The sequence below is a fragment of the Lissotriton vulgaris genome, unplaced genomic scaffold (assembly GCF_964263255.1).
Source record: "Lissotriton vulgaris unplaced genomic scaffold, aLisVul1.2 SCAFFOLD_1527, whole genome shotgun sequence".
Lineage (NCBI taxonomy): Eukaryota > Metazoa > Chordata > Amphibia > Caudata > Salamandridae > Lissotriton > Lissotriton vulgaris.
The window spans coordinates 491,381-509,579 of record NW_028241337.1 but is presented as its reverse complement, the minus strand read 5'-3'; the positions used below and the strand labels follow the sequence as shown (position 1 = coordinate 509,579).

The 18,199-nt window shown below is 38.3% G+C and overlaps 22 non-coding genes across 22 annotated transcripts; all 22 read left to right on the top strand.

Annotated features, from left to right (window-relative positions):
- The first annotated feature begins 328 nt into the window (after nucleotides 1-328).
- Nucleotides 329-401, top strand: TRNAK-UUU (transfer RNA lysine (anticodon UUU)). Its single transcript has one exon. It is a non-coding gene; the product is annotated as a tRNA-Lys (tRNA).
- Nucleotides 402-740: 339 nt separating this feature from the next.
- On the top strand, nucleotides 741-831 carry TRNAR-UCU (transfer RNA arginine (anticodon UCU)). The gene is given in 2 exon segments: nucleotides 741-777; nucleotides 796-831. It is a non-coding gene; the product is annotated as a tRNA-Arg (tRNA).
- Nucleotides 832-2,056: 1,225 nt separating this feature from the next.
- TRNAK-UUU (transfer RNA lysine (anticodon UUU)) lies at nucleotides 2,057-2,129 on the top strand. Its single transcript has one exon. It is a non-coding gene; the product is annotated as a tRNA-Lys (tRNA).
- Nucleotides 2,130-2,468: 339 nt separating this feature from the next.
- TRNAR-UCU (transfer RNA arginine (anticodon UCU)) lies at nucleotides 2,469-2,559 on the top strand. Its single transcript is given in 2 exon segments — nucleotides 2,469-2,505; nucleotides 2,524-2,559. It is a non-coding gene; the product is annotated as a tRNA-Arg (tRNA).
- Nucleotides 2,560-3,784: 1,225 nt separating this feature from the next.
- On the top strand, nucleotides 3,785-3,857 carry TRNAK-UUU (transfer RNA lysine (anticodon UUU)). The gene has a single exon. It is a non-coding gene; the product is annotated as a tRNA-Lys (tRNA).
- Nucleotides 3,858-4,196: 339 nt separating this feature from the next.
- TRNAR-UCU (transfer RNA arginine (anticodon UCU)) lies at nucleotides 4,197-4,287 on the top strand. The gene is given in 2 exon segments: nucleotides 4,197-4,233; nucleotides 4,252-4,287. It is a non-coding gene; the product is annotated as a tRNA-Arg (tRNA).
- Nucleotides 4,288-5,512: 1,225 nt separating this feature from the next.
- On the top strand, nucleotides 5,513-5,585 carry TRNAK-UUU (transfer RNA lysine (anticodon UUU)). Its single transcript has one exon. It is a non-coding gene; the product is annotated as a tRNA-Lys (tRNA).
- Nucleotides 5,586-5,924: 339 nt separating this feature from the next.
- TRNAR-UCU (transfer RNA arginine (anticodon UCU)) lies at nucleotides 5,925-6,015 on the top strand. Its single transcript is given in 2 exon segments — nucleotides 5,925-5,961; nucleotides 5,980-6,015. It is a non-coding gene; the product is annotated as a tRNA-Arg (tRNA).
- Nucleotides 6,016-7,240: 1,225 nt separating this feature from the next.
- On the top strand, nucleotides 7,241-7,313 carry TRNAK-UUU (transfer RNA lysine (anticodon UUU)). Its single transcript has one exon. It is a non-coding gene; the product is annotated as a tRNA-Lys (tRNA).
- Nucleotides 7,314-7,652: 339 nt separating this feature from the next.
- TRNAR-UCU (transfer RNA arginine (anticodon UCU)) lies at nucleotides 7,653-7,743 on the top strand. Its single transcript is given in 2 exon segments — nucleotides 7,653-7,689; nucleotides 7,708-7,743. It is a non-coding gene; the product is annotated as a tRNA-Arg (tRNA).
- A 1,182-nt stretch (nucleotides 7,744-8,925) lies between these two features.
- On the top strand, nucleotides 8,926-8,998 carry TRNAK-UUU (transfer RNA lysine (anticodon UUU)). The gene has a single exon. It is a non-coding gene; the product is annotated as a tRNA-Lys (tRNA).
- Nucleotides 8,999-9,337: 339 nt separating this feature from the next.
- Nucleotides 9,338-9,428, top strand: TRNAR-UCU (transfer RNA arginine (anticodon UCU)). Its single transcript is given in 2 exon segments — nucleotides 9,338-9,374; nucleotides 9,393-9,428. It is a non-coding gene; the product is annotated as a tRNA-Arg (tRNA).
- A 1,225-nt stretch (nucleotides 9,429-10,653) lies between these two features.
- TRNAK-UUU (transfer RNA lysine (anticodon UUU)) lies at nucleotides 10,654-10,726 on the top strand. Its single transcript has one exon. It is a non-coding gene; the product is annotated as a tRNA-Lys (tRNA).
- A 339-nt stretch (nucleotides 10,727-11,065) lies between these two features.
- Nucleotides 11,066-11,156, top strand: TRNAR-UCU (transfer RNA arginine (anticodon UCU)). Its single transcript is given in 2 exon segments — nucleotides 11,066-11,102; nucleotides 11,121-11,156. It is a non-coding gene; the product is annotated as a tRNA-Arg (tRNA).
- A 1,225-nt stretch (nucleotides 11,157-12,381) lies between these two features.
- On the top strand, nucleotides 12,382-12,454 carry TRNAK-UUU (transfer RNA lysine (anticodon UUU)). The gene has a single exon. It is a non-coding gene; the product is annotated as a tRNA-Lys (tRNA).
- Nucleotides 12,455-12,793: 339 nt separating this feature from the next.
- Nucleotides 12,794-12,884, top strand: TRNAR-UCU (transfer RNA arginine (anticodon UCU)). The gene is given in 2 exon segments: nucleotides 12,794-12,830; nucleotides 12,849-12,884. It is a non-coding gene; the product is annotated as a tRNA-Arg (tRNA).
- A 1,225-nt stretch (nucleotides 12,885-14,109) lies between these two features.
- TRNAK-UUU (transfer RNA lysine (anticodon UUU)) lies at nucleotides 14,110-14,182 on the top strand. Its single transcript has one exon. It is a non-coding gene; the product is annotated as a tRNA-Lys (tRNA).
- A 339-nt stretch (nucleotides 14,183-14,521) lies between these two features.
- On the top strand, nucleotides 14,522-14,612 carry TRNAR-UCU (transfer RNA arginine (anticodon UCU)). Its single transcript is given in 2 exon segments — nucleotides 14,522-14,558; nucleotides 14,577-14,612. It is a non-coding gene; the product is annotated as a tRNA-Arg (tRNA).
- A 1,225-nt stretch (nucleotides 14,613-15,837) lies between these two features.
- On the top strand, nucleotides 15,838-15,910 carry TRNAK-UUU (transfer RNA lysine (anticodon UUU)). The gene has a single exon. It is a non-coding gene; the product is annotated as a tRNA-Lys (tRNA).
- Nucleotides 15,911-16,249: 339 nt separating this feature from the next.
- On the top strand, nucleotides 16,250-16,340 carry TRNAR-UCU (transfer RNA arginine (anticodon UCU)). The gene is given in 2 exon segments: nucleotides 16,250-16,286; nucleotides 16,305-16,340. It is a non-coding gene; the product is annotated as a tRNA-Arg (tRNA).
- Nucleotides 16,341-17,565: 1,225 nt separating this feature from the next.
- TRNAK-UUU (transfer RNA lysine (anticodon UUU)) lies at nucleotides 17,566-17,638 on the top strand. Its single transcript has one exon. It is a non-coding gene; the product is annotated as a tRNA-Lys (tRNA).
- A 339-nt stretch (nucleotides 17,639-17,977) lies between these two features.
- Nucleotides 17,978-18,068, top strand: TRNAR-UCU (transfer RNA arginine (anticodon UCU)). The gene is given in 2 exon segments: nucleotides 17,978-18,014; nucleotides 18,033-18,068. It is a non-coding gene; the product is annotated as a tRNA-Arg (tRNA).
- The last annotated feature ends 131 nt before the right edge of the window (nucleotides 18,069-18,199 follow it).

Here is an 18,199-nt window from a genome sequence, read left to right as displayed (position 1 = left end):
ATGTTTCATAGTCTATGCCCAAGAGGAAATTCCCAATGATACTGCTGAAAATGTAATTTAGGAGTTAGAAATAGTATTTGGCCCTTTATTAATTTCACAGTGTCATTTTAAACACGTGATTTCTATGTCATCCGAAAATGAGATAGTACAAATTTCCGGAGTTTTAATGGATTACGTGTGCTGCTGAAATTTCAAATGCTTAAAATATCAATTCATTATTAAACTCTAGAATATTGATTGCTAATATATGTAATTATATAAATATACAAAGTGTAGGTCAGTGTACGTCCACATTTGTTTAGCTGATTTTAAGGTAGAGTATAGCAGAGCCTGGATAGCTCAGTCGGTAGAGCATCAGACTTTTAATCTGAGGGTCCAGGGTTCAAGTCCCTGTTCAGGCGGTTGTTTCCTTTAAAGAAAAAGTACTCTAATTGTATGCTCTTTTTGTGGACCCCTGCATGACGAATAAGATATTCCATTACTAAAATTGCAAAAACGTCTTTCATGGAGTTGTGAAATACACATCTGTCTCACATATTATGTGCCATTTGACTAAACTTAAGTCGTACGTAGATTTACCAATGGTATCATGTAGTCTGAGACGGTGAATATCATTTCACCAATTCAATATTCAAAATATAGCCATGGTTATAGTATCAAATAAACTTTATAAAGCTGATCAACAGCTAATAGCTCATTATTTCATTTCAGAACATCTCTGCACCTCATTATAGCAGATTGGCTCTGTGGCGCAATGGATAGCGCATTGGACTTCTAGGTGAATGTAAAAAAGATATTCAAAGGTTGTGGGTTCGAATCCCACCAGAGTCAGTTTTATCCCTGTTATCCTGTTATCCCGAGTACCAATTCATTATTATATTCTCTGTATTTAGTACTAATACCGGCAACCATCTTAACCCCTTGCGTGCTGATGACAGAACGTTTCCGTCATCAGCTACGGGTGAGCTGTGCTGATGACGAAACCGTTCCGTCATGACTCCGCCCGCACAAGGCGGAGTCAGCACAGGCGGAAAATACGCCCCGCACGCAAGGGGTTAAAAAACGTAGTGATAGTTGGGACACTTCCTAATGTTGATAATGTCATTTTGTGTATTGCTGCCTCAGAGCCTGGATAGCTCAGTCGGTAGAGCATCAGACTTTTAATCCGAGGGTCCAGGGTTCAAGTCCCTGTTCAGTCAGCTTGGTTAAAAAAAATGTATATCAATTGCATACTCTTTTCAGGATCCAATGAATGGGAATTCCAATTACAGATGGTTCAAAAAAGTCTTGATCGAGTCCTTACATACCCATCTGTGCTCTACTTTCTTTGACAAGGGTTAAGAAGACTTACCCAAACTGTATCATGTAGTTTGACATGTTGATTATCTTTTATCCAATTCAATGTTCAAAATGTAAGCTAGTGTCCGATTAATTTGATAAAGTTGGTCAACAACTTATAGGTCATCTTTTTATTTGTGAATCTCTGATCACCTTGTTGAATCAGGTCGGATCTCTGGTGCAATGGATTGCGGCTTGGAGTCCTAGGCGAATGGAGCAAAAGCATTCAAACGCTAAGGGTTCGAACACCAACTGGGTCAATTTTATCCCTCCTCTATTTTATAACTAATTGAAACAGTAACCAGCAATCCTGCTTCTCCATCACCAGAAACATTTACCAAAATGGCAGTGAAAGAAATTCTACTTAAACAGAGACTGTTTGCTTTGAAAATGTTTCATAGTCTATGCCCAAGAGGAAATTCCCAATGATACTGCTGAAAATGTAATTTAGGAGTTAGAAATAGTATTTGGCCCTTTATTAATTTCACAGTGTCATTTTAAACACGTGATTTCTATGTCATCCGAAAATGAGATAGTACAAATTTCCGGAGTTTTAATGGATTACGTGTGCTGCTGAAATTTCAAATGCTTAAAATATCAATTCATTATTAAACTCTAGAATATTGATTGCTAATATATGTAATTATATAAATATACAAAGTGTAGGTCAGTGTACGTCCACATTTGTTTAGCTGATTTTAAGGTACAGTATAGCAGAGCCTGGATAGCTCAGTCGGTAGAGCATCAGACTTTTAATCTGAGGGTCCAGGGTTCAAGTCCCTGTTCAGGCGGTTGTTTCCTTTAAAGAAAAAGTACTCTAATTGTATGCTCTTTTTGTGGACCCCTGCATGACGAATAAGATATTCCATTACTAAAATTGCAAAAACGTCTTTCATGGAGTTGTGAAATACACATCTGTCTCACATATTATGTGCCATTTGACTAAACTTAAGTCGTACGTAGATTTACCAATGGTATCATGTAGTCTGAGACGGTGAATATCATTTCACCAATTCAATATTCAAAATAAAGCCATGGTTATAGTATCAAATGAACTTTATAAAGCTGATCAACAGCTAATAGCTCATTATTTCATTTCAGAACATCTCTGCACCTCATTATAGCAGATTGGCTCTGTGGCGCAATGGATAGCGCATTGGACTTCTAGGTGAATGTAAAATAGATATTCAAAGGTTGTGGGTTCGAATCCCACCAGAGTCAGTTTTATCCCTGTTATCCTGTTATCCCAAGTACCAATTCATTATTATATTCTCTGTATTTAGTACTAATACCGGCAACCATCTTAACCCCTTGCGTGCTGATGACAGAACGTTTCCGTCATCAGCTACGGGTGAGCTGTGCTGATGACGAAACCGTTCCGTCATGACTCCGCCCGCGCAAGGCGGAGTCAGCACAGGCGGAAAATACGCCCCGCACGCAAGGGGTTAAAAAACGTAGTGATAGTTGGGACACTTCCTAATGTTGATAATGTCATTTTGTGTATTGCTGCCTCAGAGCCTGTATAGCTCAGTCGGTAGAGCATCAGACTTTTAATCCGAGGGTCCAGGGTTCAAGTCCCTGTTCAGGCAGCTTGGTTAAAAAAAATGTATATCAATTGCATACTCTTTTCAGGATCCAATGAATGGGAATTCCAATTACAGATGGTTCAAAAAAGTCTTGATCGAGTCCTTACATACCCATCTGTGCTCTACTTTCTTTGACAAGGGTTAAGAAGACTTACCCAAACTGTATCATGTAGTTTGACATGTTGATTATCTTTTATCCAATTCAATGTTCAAAATGTAAGCTAGTGTCCGATTAATTTGATAAAGTTGGTCAACAACTTATAGGTCATCTTTTTATTTGTGAATCTCTGATCACCTTGTTGAATCAGGTCGGATCTCTGGTGCAATGGATTGCGGCTTGGAGTCCTAGGCGAATGGAGCAAAAGCATTCAAACGCTAAGGGTTCGAACACCAACTGGGTCAATTTTATCCCTCCTCTATTTTATAACTAATTGAAACAGTAACCAGCAATCCTGCTTCTCCATCACCAGAAACATTTACCAAAATGGCAGTGAAAGAAATTCTACTTAAACAGAGACTGTTTGCTTTGAAAATGTTTCATAGTCTATGCCCAAGAGGAAATTCCCAATGATACTGCTGAAAATGTAATTTAGGAGTTAGAAATAGTATTTGGCCCTTTATTAATTTCACAGTGTCATTTTAAACACGTGATTTCTATGTCATCCGAAAATGAGATAGTACAAATTTCCGGAGTTTTAATGGATTACGTGTGCTGCTGAAATTTCAAATGCTTAAAATATCAATTCATTATTAAACTCTAGAATATTGATTGCTAATATATGTAATTATATAAATATACAAAGTGTAGGTCAGTGTACGTCCACATTTGTTTAGCTGATTTTAAGGTACAGTATAGCAGAGCCTGGATAGCTCAGTCGGTAGAGCATCAGACTTTTAATCTGAGGGTCCAGGGTTCAAGTCCCTGTTCAGGCGGTTGTTTCCTTTAAAGAAAAAGTACTCTAATTGTATGCTCTTTTTGTGGACCCCTGCATGACGAATAAGATATTCCATTACTAAAATTGCAAAAACGTCTTTCATGGAGTTGTGAAATACACATCTGTCTCACATATTATGTGCCATTTGACTAAACTTAAGTCGTACGTAGATTTACCAATGGTATCATGTAGTCTGAGACGGTGAATATCATTTCACCAATTCAATATTCAAAATAAAGCCATGGTTATAGTATCAAATGAACTTTATAAAGCTGATCAACAGCTAATAGCTCATTATTTCATTTCAGAACATCTCTGCACCTCATTATAGCAGATTGGCTCTGTGGCGCAATGGATAGCGCATTGGACTTCTAGGTGAATGTAAAATAGATATTCAAAGGTTGTGGGTTCGAATCCCACCAGAGTCAGTTTTATCCCTGTTATCCTGTTATCCCAAGTACCAATTCATTATTATATTCTCTGTATTTAGTACTAATACCGGCAACCATCTTAACCCCTTGCGTGCTGATGACAGAACGTTTCCGTCATCAGCTACGGGTGAGCTGTGCTGATGACGAAACCGTTCCGTCATGACTCCGCCCGCGCAAGGCGGAGTCAGCACAGGCGGAAAATACGCCCCGCACGCAAGGGGTTAAAAAACGTAGTGATAGTTGGGACACTTCCTAATGTTGATAATGTCATTTTGTGTATTGCTGCCTCAGAGCCTGTATAGCTCAGTCGGTAGAGCATCAGACTTTTAATCCGAGGGTCCAGGGTTCAAGTCCCTGTTCAGGCAGCTTGGTTAAAAAAAATGTATATCAATTGCATACTCTTTTCAGGATCCAATGAATGGGAATTCCAATTACAGATGGTTCAAAAAAGTCTTGATCGAGTCCTTACATACCCATCTGTGCTCTACTTTCTTTGACAAGGGTTAAGAAGACTTACCCAAACTGTATCATGTAGTTTGACATGTTGATTATCTTTTATCCAATTCAATGTTCAAAATGTAAGCTAGTGTCCGATTAATTTGATAAAGTTGGTCAACAACTTATAGGTCATCTTTTTATTTGTGAATCTCTGATCACCTTGTTGAATCAGGTCGGATCTCTGGTGCAATGGATTGCGGCTTGGAGTCCTAGGCGAATGGAGCAAAAGCATTCAAACGCTAAGGGTTCGAACACCAACTGGGTCAATTTTATCCCTCCTCTATTTTATAACTAATTGAAACAGTAACCAGCAATCCTGCTTCTCCATCACCAGAAACATTTACCAAAATGGCAGTGAAAGAAATTCTACTTAAACAGAGACTGTTTGCTTTGAAAATGTTTCATAGTCTATGCCCAAGAGGAAATTCCCAATGATACTGCTGAAAATGTAATTTAGGAGTTAGAAATAGTATTTGGCCCTTTATTAATTTCACAGTGTCATTTTAAACACGTGATTTCTATGTCATCCGAAAATGAGATAGTACAAATTTCCGGAGTTTTAATGGATTACGTGTGCTGCTGAAATTTCAAATGCTTAAAATATCAATTCATTATTAAACTCTAGAATATTGATTGCTAATATATGTAATTATATAAATATACAAAGTGTAGGTCAGTGTACGTCCACATTTGTTTAGCTGATTTTAAGGTAGAGTATAGCAGAGCCTGGATAGCTCAGTCGGTAGAGCATCAGACTTTTAATCTGAGGGTCCAGGGTTCAAGTCCCTGTTCAGGCGGTTGTTTCCTTTAAAGAAAAAGTACTCTAATTGTATGCTCTTTTTGTGGACCCCTGCATGACGAATAAGATATTCCATTACTAAAATTGCAAAAACGTCTTTCATGGAGTTGTGAAATACACATCTGTCTCACATATTATGTGCCATTTGACTAAACTTAAGTCGTACGTAGATTTACCAATGGTATCATGTAGTCTGAGACGGTGAATATCATTTCACCAATTCAATATTCAAAATAAAGCCATGGTTATAGTATCAAATGAACTTTATAAAGCTGATCAACAGCTAATAGCTCATTATTTCATTTCAGAACATCTCTGCACCTCATTATAGCAGATTGGCTCTGTGGCGCAATGGATAGCGCATTGGACTTCTAGGTGAATGTAAAATAGATATTCAAAGGTTGTGGGGTCGAATCCCACCAGAGTCAGTTTTATCCCTGTTATCCTGTTATCTCAAGTACCAATTCATTATTATATTCTCTGTATTTAGTACTAATACCGGCAACCATCTTAACCCCTTGCGTGCTGATGACAGAACGTTTCCGTCATCAGCTACGGGTGAGCTGTGCTGATGACGAAACCGTTCCGTCATGACTCCGCCCGCGCAAGGCGGAGTCAGCACAGGCGGAAAATACGCCCCGCACGCAAGGGGTTAAAAAACGTAGTGATAGTTGGGACACTTCCTAATGTTGATAATGTCATTTTGTGTATTGCTGCCTCAGAGCCTGGATAGCTCAGTCGGTAGAGCATCAGACTTTTAATCCGAGGGTCCAGGGTTCAAGTCCCTGTTCAGGCAGCTTGGTTAAAAAAAATGTATATCAATTGCATACTCTTTTCAGGATCCAATGAATGGGAATTCCAATTACAGATGGTTCAAAAAAGTCTTGATCGAGTCCTTACATACCCATCTGTGCTCTACTTTCTTTGACAAGGGTTAAGAAGACTTACCCAAACTGTATCATGTAGTTTGACATGTTGATTATCTTTTATCCAATTCAATGTTCAAAATGTAAGCTAGTGTCCGATTAATTTGATAAAGTTGGTCAACAACTTATAGGTCATCTTTTTATTTGTGAATCTCTGATCACCTTGTTGAATCAGGTCGGATCTCTGGTGCAATGGATTGCGGCTTGGAGTCCTAGGCGAATGGAGCAAAAGCATTCAAACGCTAAGGGTTCGAACACCAACTGGGTCAATTTTATCCCTCCTCTATTTTATAACTAATTGAAACAGTAACCAGCAATCCTGCTTCTCCATCACCAGAAACATTTACCAAAATGGCAGTGAAAGAAATTCTACTTAAACAGAGACTGTTTGCTTTGAAAATGTTTCATAGTCTATGCCCAAGAGGAAATTCCCAATGATACTGCTGAAAATGTAATTTAGGAGTTAGAAATAGTATTTGGCCCTTTATTAATTTCACAGTGTCATTTTAAACACGTGATTTCTATGTCATCCGAAAATGAGATAGTACAAATTTCCGGAGTTTTAATGGATTACGTGTGCTGCTGAAATTTCAAATGCTTAAAATATCAATTCATTATTAAACTCTAGAATATTGATTGCTAATATATGTAATTATATAAATATACAAAGTGTAGGTCAGTGTACGTCCACATTTGTTTAGCTGATTTTAAGGTAGAGTATAGCAGAGCCTGGATAGCTCAGTCGGTAGAGCATCAGACTTTTAATCTGAGGGTCCAGGGTTCAAGTCCCTGTTCAGGCGGTTGTTTCCTTTAAAGAAAAAGTACTCTAATTGTATGCTCTTTTTGTGGACCCCTGCATGACGAATAAGATATTCCATTACTAAAATTGCAAAAACGTCTTTCATGGAGTTGTGAAATACACATCTGTCTCACATATTATGTGCCATTTGACTAAACTTAAGTCGTACGTAGATTTACCAATGGTATCATGTAGTCTGAGACGGTGAATATCATTTCACCAATTCAATATTCAAAATAAAGCCATGGTTATAGTATCAAATGAACTTTATAAAGCTGATCAACAGCTAATAGCTCATTATTTCATTTCAGAACATCTCTGCACCTCATTATAGCAGATTGGCTCTGTGGCGCAATGGATAGCGCATTGGACTTCTAGGTGAATGTAAAATAGATATTCAAAGGTTGTGGGTTCGAATCCCACCAGAGTCAGTTTTATCCCTGTTATCCTGTTATCCCAAGTACCAACTCATTATTATATTCTCTGTATTTAGTACTAATACCGGCAACCATCTTAACCCCTTGCGTGCTGATGACGAAACCGTTCCGTCATGACTCCGCCCGCACAAGGCGGAGTCAGCACAGGCGGAAAATACGCCCCGCACGCAAGGGGTTAAAAAACGTAGTGATAGTTGGGACACTTCCTAATGTTGATAATGTCATTTTGTGGGGTGCTGCCTCAGAGCCTGGATAGCTCAGTCGGTAGAGAATCAGACTTTTAATCTGAGGGCCCAGGGTTCAAGTCCCTGTTCAGGCGGCTTGGTTAAAGAAAATGTATATCAATTGCATACTCTTTTCAGGATCCAATGAATGGGAATTCCAATTACAGATGGTTCAAAAAAGTCTTGATCGAGTCCTTACATACCCATCTGTGCTCTACTTTCTTTGACAAGGGTTAAGAAGACTTACCCAAACTGTATCATGTAGTTTGACATGTTGATTATCTTTTATCCAATTCAATGTTCAAAATGTAAGCTAGTGTCCGATTAATTTGATAAAGTTGGTCAACAACTTATAGGTCATCTTTTTATTTGTGAATCTCTGATCACCTTGTTGAATCAGGTCGGATCTCTGGTGCAATGGATTGCGGCTTGGAGTCCTAGGCGAATGGAGCAAAAGCATTCAAACGCTAAGGGTTCGAACACCAACTGGGTCAATTTTATCCCTCCTCTATTTTATAACTAATTGAAACAGTAACCAGCAATCCTGCTTCTCCATCACCAGAAACATTTACCAAAATGGCAGTGAAAGAAATTCTACTTAAACAGAGACTGTTTGCTTTGAAAATGTTTCATAGTCTATGCCCAAGAGGAAATTCCCAATGATACTGCTGAAAATGTAATTTAGGAGTTAGAAATAGTATTTGGCCCTTTATTAATTTCACAGTGTCATTTTAAACACGTGATTTCTATGTCATCCGAAAATGAGATAGTACAAATTTCCGGAGTTTTAATGGATTACGTGTGCTGCTGAAATTTCAAATGCTTAAAATATCAATTCATTATTAAACTCTAGAATATTGATTGCTAATATATGTAATTATATAAATATACAAAGTGTAGGTCAGTGTACGTCCACATTTGTTTAGCTGATTTTAAGGTAGAGTATAGCAGAGCCTGGATAGCTCAGTCGGTAGAGCATCAGACTTTTAATCTGAGGGTCCAGGGTTCAAGTCCCTGTTCAGGCGGTTGTTTCCTTTAAAGAAAAAGTACTCTAATTGTATGCTCTTTTTGTGGACCCCTGCATGACGAATAAGATATTCCATTACTAAAATTGCAAAAACGTCTTTCATGGAGTTGTGAAATACACATCTGTCTCACATATTATGTGCCATTTGACTAAACTTAAGTTGTACGTAGATTTACCAATGGTATCATGTAGTCTGAGACGGTGAATATCATTTCACCAATTCAATATTCAAAATAAAGCCATGGTTATAGTATCAAATGAACTTTATAAAGCTGATCAACAGCTAATAGCTCATTATTTCATTTCAGAACATCTCTGCACCTCATTATAGCAGATTGGCTCTGTGGCGCAATGGATAGCGCATTGGACTTCTAGGTGAATGTAAAATAGATATTCAAAGGTTGTGGGTTCGAATCCCACCAGAGTCAGTTTTATCCCTGTTATCCTGTTATCCCAAGTACCAATTCATTATTATATTCTCTGTATTTAGTACTAATACCGGCAACCATCTTAACCCCTTGCGTGCTGATGACAGAACGTTTCCGTCATCAGCTACGGGTGAGCTGTGCTGATGACGAAACCGTTCCGTCATGACTCCGCCCGCGCAAGGCGGAGTCAGCACAGGCGGAAAATACGCCCCGCACGCAAGGGGTTAAAAAACGTAGTGATAGTTGGGACACTTCCTAATGTTGATAATGTCATTTTGTGTATTGCTGCCTCAGAGCCTGGATAGCTCAGTCGGTAGAGCATCAGACTTTTAATCCGAGGGTCCAGGGTTCAAGTCCCTGTTCAGGCAGCTTGGTTAAAAAAAATGTATATCAATTGCATACTCTTTTCAGGATCCAATGAATGGGAATTCCAATTACAGATGGTTCAAAAAAGTCTTGATCGAGTCCTTACATACCCATCTGTGCTCTACTTTCTTTGACAAGGGTTAAGAAGACTTACCCAAACTGTATCATGTAGTTTGACATGTTGATTATCTTTTATCCAATTCAATGTTCAAAATGTAAGCTAGTGTCCGATTAATTTGATAAAGTTGGTCAACAACTTATAGGTCATCTTTTTATTTGTGAATCTCTGATCACCTTGTTGAATCAGGTCGGATCTCTGGTGCAATGGATTGCGGCTTGGAGTCCTAGGCGAATGGAGCAAAAGCATTCAAACGCTAAGGGTTCGAACACCAACTGGGTCAATTTTATCCCTCCTCTATTTTATAACTAATTGAAACAGTAACCAGCAATCCTGCTTCTCCATCACCAGAAACATTTACCAAAATGGCAGTGAAAGAAATTCTACTTAAACAGAGACTGTTTGCTTTGAAAATGTTTCATAGTCTATGCCCAAGAGGAAATTCCCAATGATACTGCTGAAAATGTAATTTAGGAGTTAGAAATAGTATTTGGCCCTTTATTAATTTCACAGTGTCATTTTAAACACGTGATTTCTATGTCATCCGAAAATGAGATAGTACAAATTTCCGGAGTTTTAATGGATTACGTGTGCTGCTGAAATTTCAAATGCTTAAAATATCAATTCATTATTAAACTCTAGAATATTGATTGCTAATATATGTAATTATATAAATATACAAAGTGTAGGTCAGTGTACGTCCACATTTGTTTAGCTGATTTTAAGGTAGAGTATAGCAGAGCCTGGATAGCTCAGTCGGTAGAGCATCAGACTTTTAATCTGAGGGTCCAGGGTTCAAGTCCCTGTTCAGGCGGTTGTTTCCTTTAAAGAAAAAGTACTCTAATTGTATGCTCTTTTTGTGGACCCCTGCATGACGAATAAGATATTCCATTACTAAAATTGCAAAAACGTCTTTCATGGAGTTGTGAAATACACATCTGTCTCACATATTATGTGCCATTTGACTAAACTTAAGTCGTACGTAGATTTACCAATGGTATCATGTAGTCTGAGACGGTGAATATCATTTCACCAATTCAATATTCAAAATAAAGCCATGGTTATAGTATCAAATGAACTTTATAAAGCTGATCAACAGCTAATAGCTCATTATTTCATTTCAGAACATCTCTGCACCTCATTATAGCAGATTGGCTCTGTGGCGCAATGGATAGCGCATTGGACTTCTAGGTGAATGTAAAATAGATATTCAAAGGTTGTGGGGTCGAATCCCACCAGAGTCAGTTTTATCCCTGTTATCCTGTTATCCCAAGTACCAATTCATTATTATATTCTCTGTATTTAGTACTAATACCGGCAACCATCTTAACCCCTTGCGTGCTGATGACAGAACGTTTCCGTCATCAGCTACGGGTGAGCTGTGCTGATGACGAAACCGTTCCGTCATGACTCCGCCCGCGCAAGGCGGAGTCAGCACAGGCGGAAAATACGCCCCGCACGCAAGGGGTTAAAAAACGTAGTGATAGTTGGGACACTTCCTAATGTTGATAATGTCATTTTGTGTATTGCTGCCTCAGAGCCTGGATAGCTCAGTCGGTAGAGCATCAGACTTTTAATCCGAGGGTCCAGGGTTCAAGTCCCTGTTCAGGCAGCTTGGTTAAAAAAAATGTATATCAATTGCATACTCTTTTCAGGATCCAATGAATGGGAATTCCAATTACAGATGGTTCAAAAAAGTCTTGATCGAGTCCTTACATACCCATCTGTGCTCTACTTTCTTTGACAAGGGTTAAGAAGACTTACCCAAACTGTATCATGTAGTTTGACATGTTGATTATCTTTTATCCAATTCAATGTTCAAAATGTAAGCTAGTGTCCGATTAATTTGATAAAGTTGGTCAACAACTTATAGGTCATCTTTTTATTTGTGAATCTCTGATCACCTTGTTGAATCAGGTCGGATCTCTGGTGCAATGGATTGCGGCTTGGAGTCCTAGGCGAATGGAGCAAAAGCATTCAAACGCTAAGGGTTCGAACACCAACTGGGTCAATTTTATCCCTCCTCTATTTTATAACTAATTGAAACAGTAACCAGCAATCCTGCTTCTCCATCACCAGAAACATTTACCAAAATGGCAGTGAAAGAAATTCTACTTAAACAGAGACTGTTTGCTTTGAAAATGTTTCATAGTCTATGCCCAAGAGGAAATTCCCAATGATACTGCTGAAAATGTAATTTAGGAGTTAGAAATAGTATTTGGCCCTTTATTAATTTCACAGTGTCATTTTAAACACGTGATTTCTATGTCATCCGAAAATGAGATAGTACAAATTTCCGGAGTTTTAATGGATTACGTGTGCTGCTGAAATTTCAAATGCTTAAAATATCAATTCATTATTAAACTCTAGAATATTGATTGCTAATATATGTAATTATATAAATATACAAAGTGTAGGTCAGTGTACGTCCACATTTGTTTAGCTGATTTTAAGGTAGAGTATAGCAGAGCCTGGATAGCTCAGTCGGTAGAGCATCAGACTTTTAATCTGAGGGTCCAGGGTTCAAGTCCCTGTTCAGGCGGTTGTTTCCTTTAAAGAAAAAGTACTCTAATTGTATGCTCTTTTTGTGGACCCCTGCATGACGAATAAGATATTCCATTACTAAAATTGCAAAAACGTCTTTCATGGAGTTGTGAAATACACATCTGTCTCACATATTATGTGCCATTTGACTAAACTTAAGTCGTACGTAGATTTACCAATGGTATCATGTAGTCTGAGACGGTGAATATCATTTCACCAATTCAATATTCAAAATATAGCCATGGTTATAGTATCAAATAAACTTTATAAAGCTGATCAACAGCTAATAGCTCATTATTTCATTTCAGAACATCTCTGCACCTCATTATAGCAGATTGGCTCTGTGGCGCAATGGATAGCGCATTGGACTTCTAGGTGAATGTAAAAAAGATATTCAAAGGTTGTGGGTTCGAATCCCACCAGAGTCAGTTTTATCCCTGTTATCCTGTTATCCCAAGTACCAATTCATTATTATATTCTCTGTATTTAGTACTAATACCGGCAACCATCTTAACCCCTTGCGTGCTGATGACAGAACGTTTCCGTCATCAGCTACGGGTGAGCTGTGCTGATGACGAAACCGTTCCGTCATGACTCCGCCCGCACAAGGCGGAGTCAGCACAGGCGGAAAATACGCCCCGCACGCAAGGGGTTAAAAAACGTAGTGATAGTTGGGACACTTCCTAATGTTGATAATGTCATTTTGTGTATTGCTGCCTCAGAGCCTGGATAGCTCAGTCGGTAGAGCATCAGACTTTTAATCCGAGGGTCCAGGGTTCAAGTCCCTGTTCAGTCAGCTTGGTTAAAAAAAATGTATATCAATTGCATACTCTTTTCAGGATCCAATGAATGGGAATTCCAATTACAGATGGTTCAAAAAAGTCTTGATCGAGTCCTTACATACCCATCTGTGCTCTACTTTCTTTGACAAGGGTTAAGAAGACTTACCCAAACTGTATCATGTAGTTTGACATGTTGATTATCTTTTATCCAATTCAATGTTCAAAATGTAAGCTAGTGTCCGATTAATTTGATAAAGTTGGTCAACAACTTATAGGTCATCTTTTTATTTGTGAATCTCTGATCACCTTGTTGAATCAGGTCGGATCTCTGGTGCAATGGATTGCGGCTTGGAGTCCTAGGCGAATGGAGCAAAAGCATTCAAACGCTAAGGGTTCGAACACCAACTGGGTCAATTTTATCCCTCCTCTATTTTATAACTAATTGAAACAGTAACCAGCAATCCTGCTTCTCCATCACCAGAAACATTTACCAAAATGGCAGTGAAAGAAATTCTACTTAAACAGAGACTGTTTGCTTTGAAAATGTTTCATAGTCTATGCCCAAGAGGAAATTCCCAATGATACTGCTGAAAATGTAATTTAGGAGTTAGAAATAGTATTTGGCCCTTTATTAATTTCACAGTGTCATTTTAAACACGTGATTTCTATGTCATCCGAAAATGAGATAGTACAAATTTCCGGAGTTTTAATGGATTACGTGTGCTGCTGAAATTTCAAATGCTTAAAATATCAATTCATTATTAAACTCTAGAATATTGATTGCTAATATATGTAATTATATAAATATACAAAGTGTAGGTCAGTGTACGTCCACATTTGTTTAGCTGATTTTAAGGTACAGTATAGCAGAGCCTGGATAGCTCAGTCGGTAGAGCATCAGACTTTTAATCTGAGGGTCCAGGGTTCAAGTCCCTGTTCAGGCGGTTGTTTCCTTTAAAGAAAAAGTACTCTAATTGTATGCTCTTTTTGTGGACCCCTGCATGACGAATAAGATATTCCATTACTAAAATTGCAAAAACGTCTTTCATGGAGTTGTGAAATACACATCTGTCTCACATATTATGTGCCATTTGACTAAACTTAAGTCGTACGTAGATTTACCAATGGTATCATGTAGTCTGAGACGGTGAATATCATTTCACCAATTCAATATTCAAAATAAAGCCATGGTTATAGTATCAAATGAACTTTATAAAGCTGATCAACAGCTAATAGCTCATTATTTCATTTCAGAACATCTCTGCACCTCATTATAGCAGATTGGCTCTGTGGCGCAATGGATAGCGCATTGGACTTCTAGGTGAATGTAAAATAGATATTCAAAGGTTGTGGGTTCGAATCCCACCAGAGTCAGTTTTATCCCTGTTATCCTGTTATCCCAAGTACCAATTCATTATTATATTCTCTGTATTTAGTACTAATACCGGCAACCATCTTAACCCCTTGCGTGCTGATGACAGAACGTTTCCGTCATCAGCTACGGGTGAGCTGTGCTGATGACGAAACCGTTCCGTCATGACTCCGCCCGCGCAAGGCGGAGTCAGCACAGGCGGAAAATACGCCCCGCACGCAAGGGGTTAAAAAACGTAGTGATAGTTGGGACACTTCCTAATGTTGATAATGTCATTTTGTGTATTGCTGCCTCAGAGCCTGTATAGCTCAGTCGGTAGAGCATCAGACTTTTAATCCGAGGGTCCAGGGTTCAAGTCCCTGTTCAGGCAGCTTGGTTAAAAAAAATGTATATCAATTGCATACTCTTTTCAGGATCCAATGAATGGGAATTCCAATTACAGATGGTTCAAAAAAGTCTTGATCGAGTCCTTACATACCCATCTGTGCTCTACTTTCTTTGACAAGGGTTAAGAAGACTTACCCAAACTGTATCATGTAGTTTGACATGTTGATTATCTTTTATCCAATTCAATGTTCAAAATGTAAGCTAGTGTCCGATTAATTTGATAAAGTTGGTCAACAACTTATAGGTCATCTTTTTATTTGTGAATCTCTGATCACCTTGTTGAATCAGGTCGGATCTCTGGTGCAATGGATTGCGGCTTGGAGTCCTAGGCGAATGGAGCAAAAGCATTCAAACGCTAAGGGTTCGAACACCAACTGGGTCAATTTTATCCCTCCTCTATTTTATAACTAATTGAAACAGTAACCAGCAATCCTGCTTCTCCATCACCAGAAACATTTACCAAAATGGCAGTGAAAGAAATTCTACTTAAACAGAGACTGTTTGCTTTGAAAATGTTTCATAGTCTATGCCCAAGAGGAAATTCCCAATGATACTGCTGAAAATGTAATTTAGGAGTTAGAAATAGTATTTGGCCCTTTATTAATTTCACAGTGTCATTTTAAACACGTGATTTCTATGTCATCCGAAAATGAGATAGTACAAATTTCCGGAGTTTTAATGGATTACGTGTGCTGCTGAAATTTCAAATGCTTAAAATATCAATTCATTATTAAACTCTAGAATATTGATTGCTAATATATGTAATTATATAAATATACAAAGTGTAGGTCAGTGTACGTCCACATTTGTTTAGCTGATTTTAAGGTACAGTATAGCAGAGCCTGGATAGCTCAGTCGGTAGAGCATCAGACTTTTAATCTGAGGGTCCAGGGTTCAAGTCCCTGTTCAGGCGGTTGTTTCCTTTAAAGAAAAAGTACTCTAATTGTATGCTCTTTTTGTGGACCCCTGCATGACGAATAAGATATTCCATTACTAAAATTGCAAAAACGTCTTTCATGGAGTTGTGAAATACACATCTGTCTCACATATTATGTGCCATTTGACTAAACTTAAGTCGTACGTAGATTTACCAATGGTATCATGTAGTCTGAGACGGTGAATATCATTTCACCAATTCAATATTCAAAATAAAGCCATGGTTATAGTATCAAATGAACTTTATAAAGCTGATCAACAGCTAATAGCTCATTATTTCATTTCAGAACATCTCTGCACCTCATTATAGCAGATTGGCTCTGTGGCGCAATGGATAGCGCATTGGACTTCTAGGTGAATGTAAAATAGATATTCAAAGGTTGTGGGTTCGAATCCCACCAGAGTCAGTTTTATCCCTGTTATCCTGTTATCCCAAGTACCAATTCATTATTATATTCTCTGTATTTAGTACTAATACCGGCAACCATCTTAACCCCTTGCGTGCTGATGACAGAACGTTTCCGTCATCAGCTACGGGTGAGCTGTGCTGATGACGAAACCGTTCCGTCATGACTCCGCCCGCGCAAGGCGGAGTCAGCACAGGCGGAAAATACGCCCCGCACGCAAGGGGTTAAAAAACGTAGTGATAGTTGGGACACTTCCTAATGTTGATAATGTCATTTTGTGTATTGCTGCCTCAGAGCCTGTATAGCTCAGTCGGTAGAGCATCAGACTTTTAATCCGAGGGTCCAGGGTTCAAGTCCCTGTTCAGGCAGCTTGGTTAAAAAAAATGTATATCAATTGCATACTCTTTTCAGGATCCAATGAATGGGAATTCCAATTACAGATGGTTCAAAAAAGTCTTGATCGAGTCCTTACATACCCATCTGTGCTCTACTTTCTTTGACAAGGGTTAAGAAGACTTACCCAAACTGTATCATGTAGTTTGACATGTTGATTATCTTTTATCCAATTCAATGTTCAAAATGTAAGCTAGTGTCCGATTAATTTGATAAAGTTGGTCAACAACTTATAGGTCATCTTTTTATTTGTGAATCTCTGATCACCTTGTTGAATCAGGTCGGATCTCTGGTGCAATGGATTGCGGCTTGGAGTCCTAGGCGAATGGAGCAAAAGCATTCAAACGCTAAGGGTTCGAACACCAACTGGGTCAATTTTATCCCTCCTCTATTTTATAACTAATTGAAACAGTAACCAGCAATCCTGCTTCTCCATCACCAGAAACATTTACCAAAATGGCAGTGAAAGAAATTCTACTTAAACAGAGACTGTTTGCTTTGAAAATGTTTCATAGTCTATGCCCAAGAGGAAATTCCCAATGATACTGCTGAAAATGTAATTTAGGAGTTAGAAATAGTATTTGGCCCTTTATTAATTTCACAGTGTCATTTTAAACACGTGATTTCTATGTCATCCGAAAATGAGATAGTACAAATTTCCGGAGTTTTAATGGATTACGTGTGCTGCTGAAATTTCAAATGCTTAAAATATCAATTCATTATTAAACTCTAGAATATTGATTGCTAATATATGTAATTATATAAATATACAAAGTGTAGGTCAGTGTACGTCCACATTTGTTTAGCTGATTTTAAGGTACAGTATAGCAGAGCCTGGATAGCTCAGTCGGTAGAGCATCAGACTTTTAATCTGAGGGTCCAGGGTTCAAGTCCCTGTTCAGGCGGTTGTTTCCTTTAAAGAAAAAGTACTCTAATTGTATGCTCTTTTTGTGGACCCCTGCATGACGAATAAGATATTCCATTACTAAAATTGCAAAAACGTCTTTCATGGAGTTGTGAAATACACATCTGTCTCACATATTATGTGCCATTTGACTAAACTTAAGTCGTACGTAGATTTACCAATGGTATCATGTAGTCTGAGACGGTGAATATCATTTCACCAATTCAATATTCAAAATAAAGCCATGGTTATAGTATCAAATGAACTTTATAAAGCTGATCAACAGCTAATAGCTCATTATTTCATTTCAGAACATCTCTGCACCTCATTATAGCAGATTGGCTCTGTGGCGCAATGGATAGCGCATTGGACTTCTAGGTGAATGTAAAATAGATATTCAAAGGTTGTGGGTTCGAATCCCACCAGAGTCAGTTTTATCCCTGTTATCCTGTTATCCCAAGTACCAATTCATTATTATATTCTCTGTATTTAGTACTAATACCGGCAACCATCTTAACCCCTTGCGTGCTGATGACAGAACGTTTCCGTCATCAGCTACGGG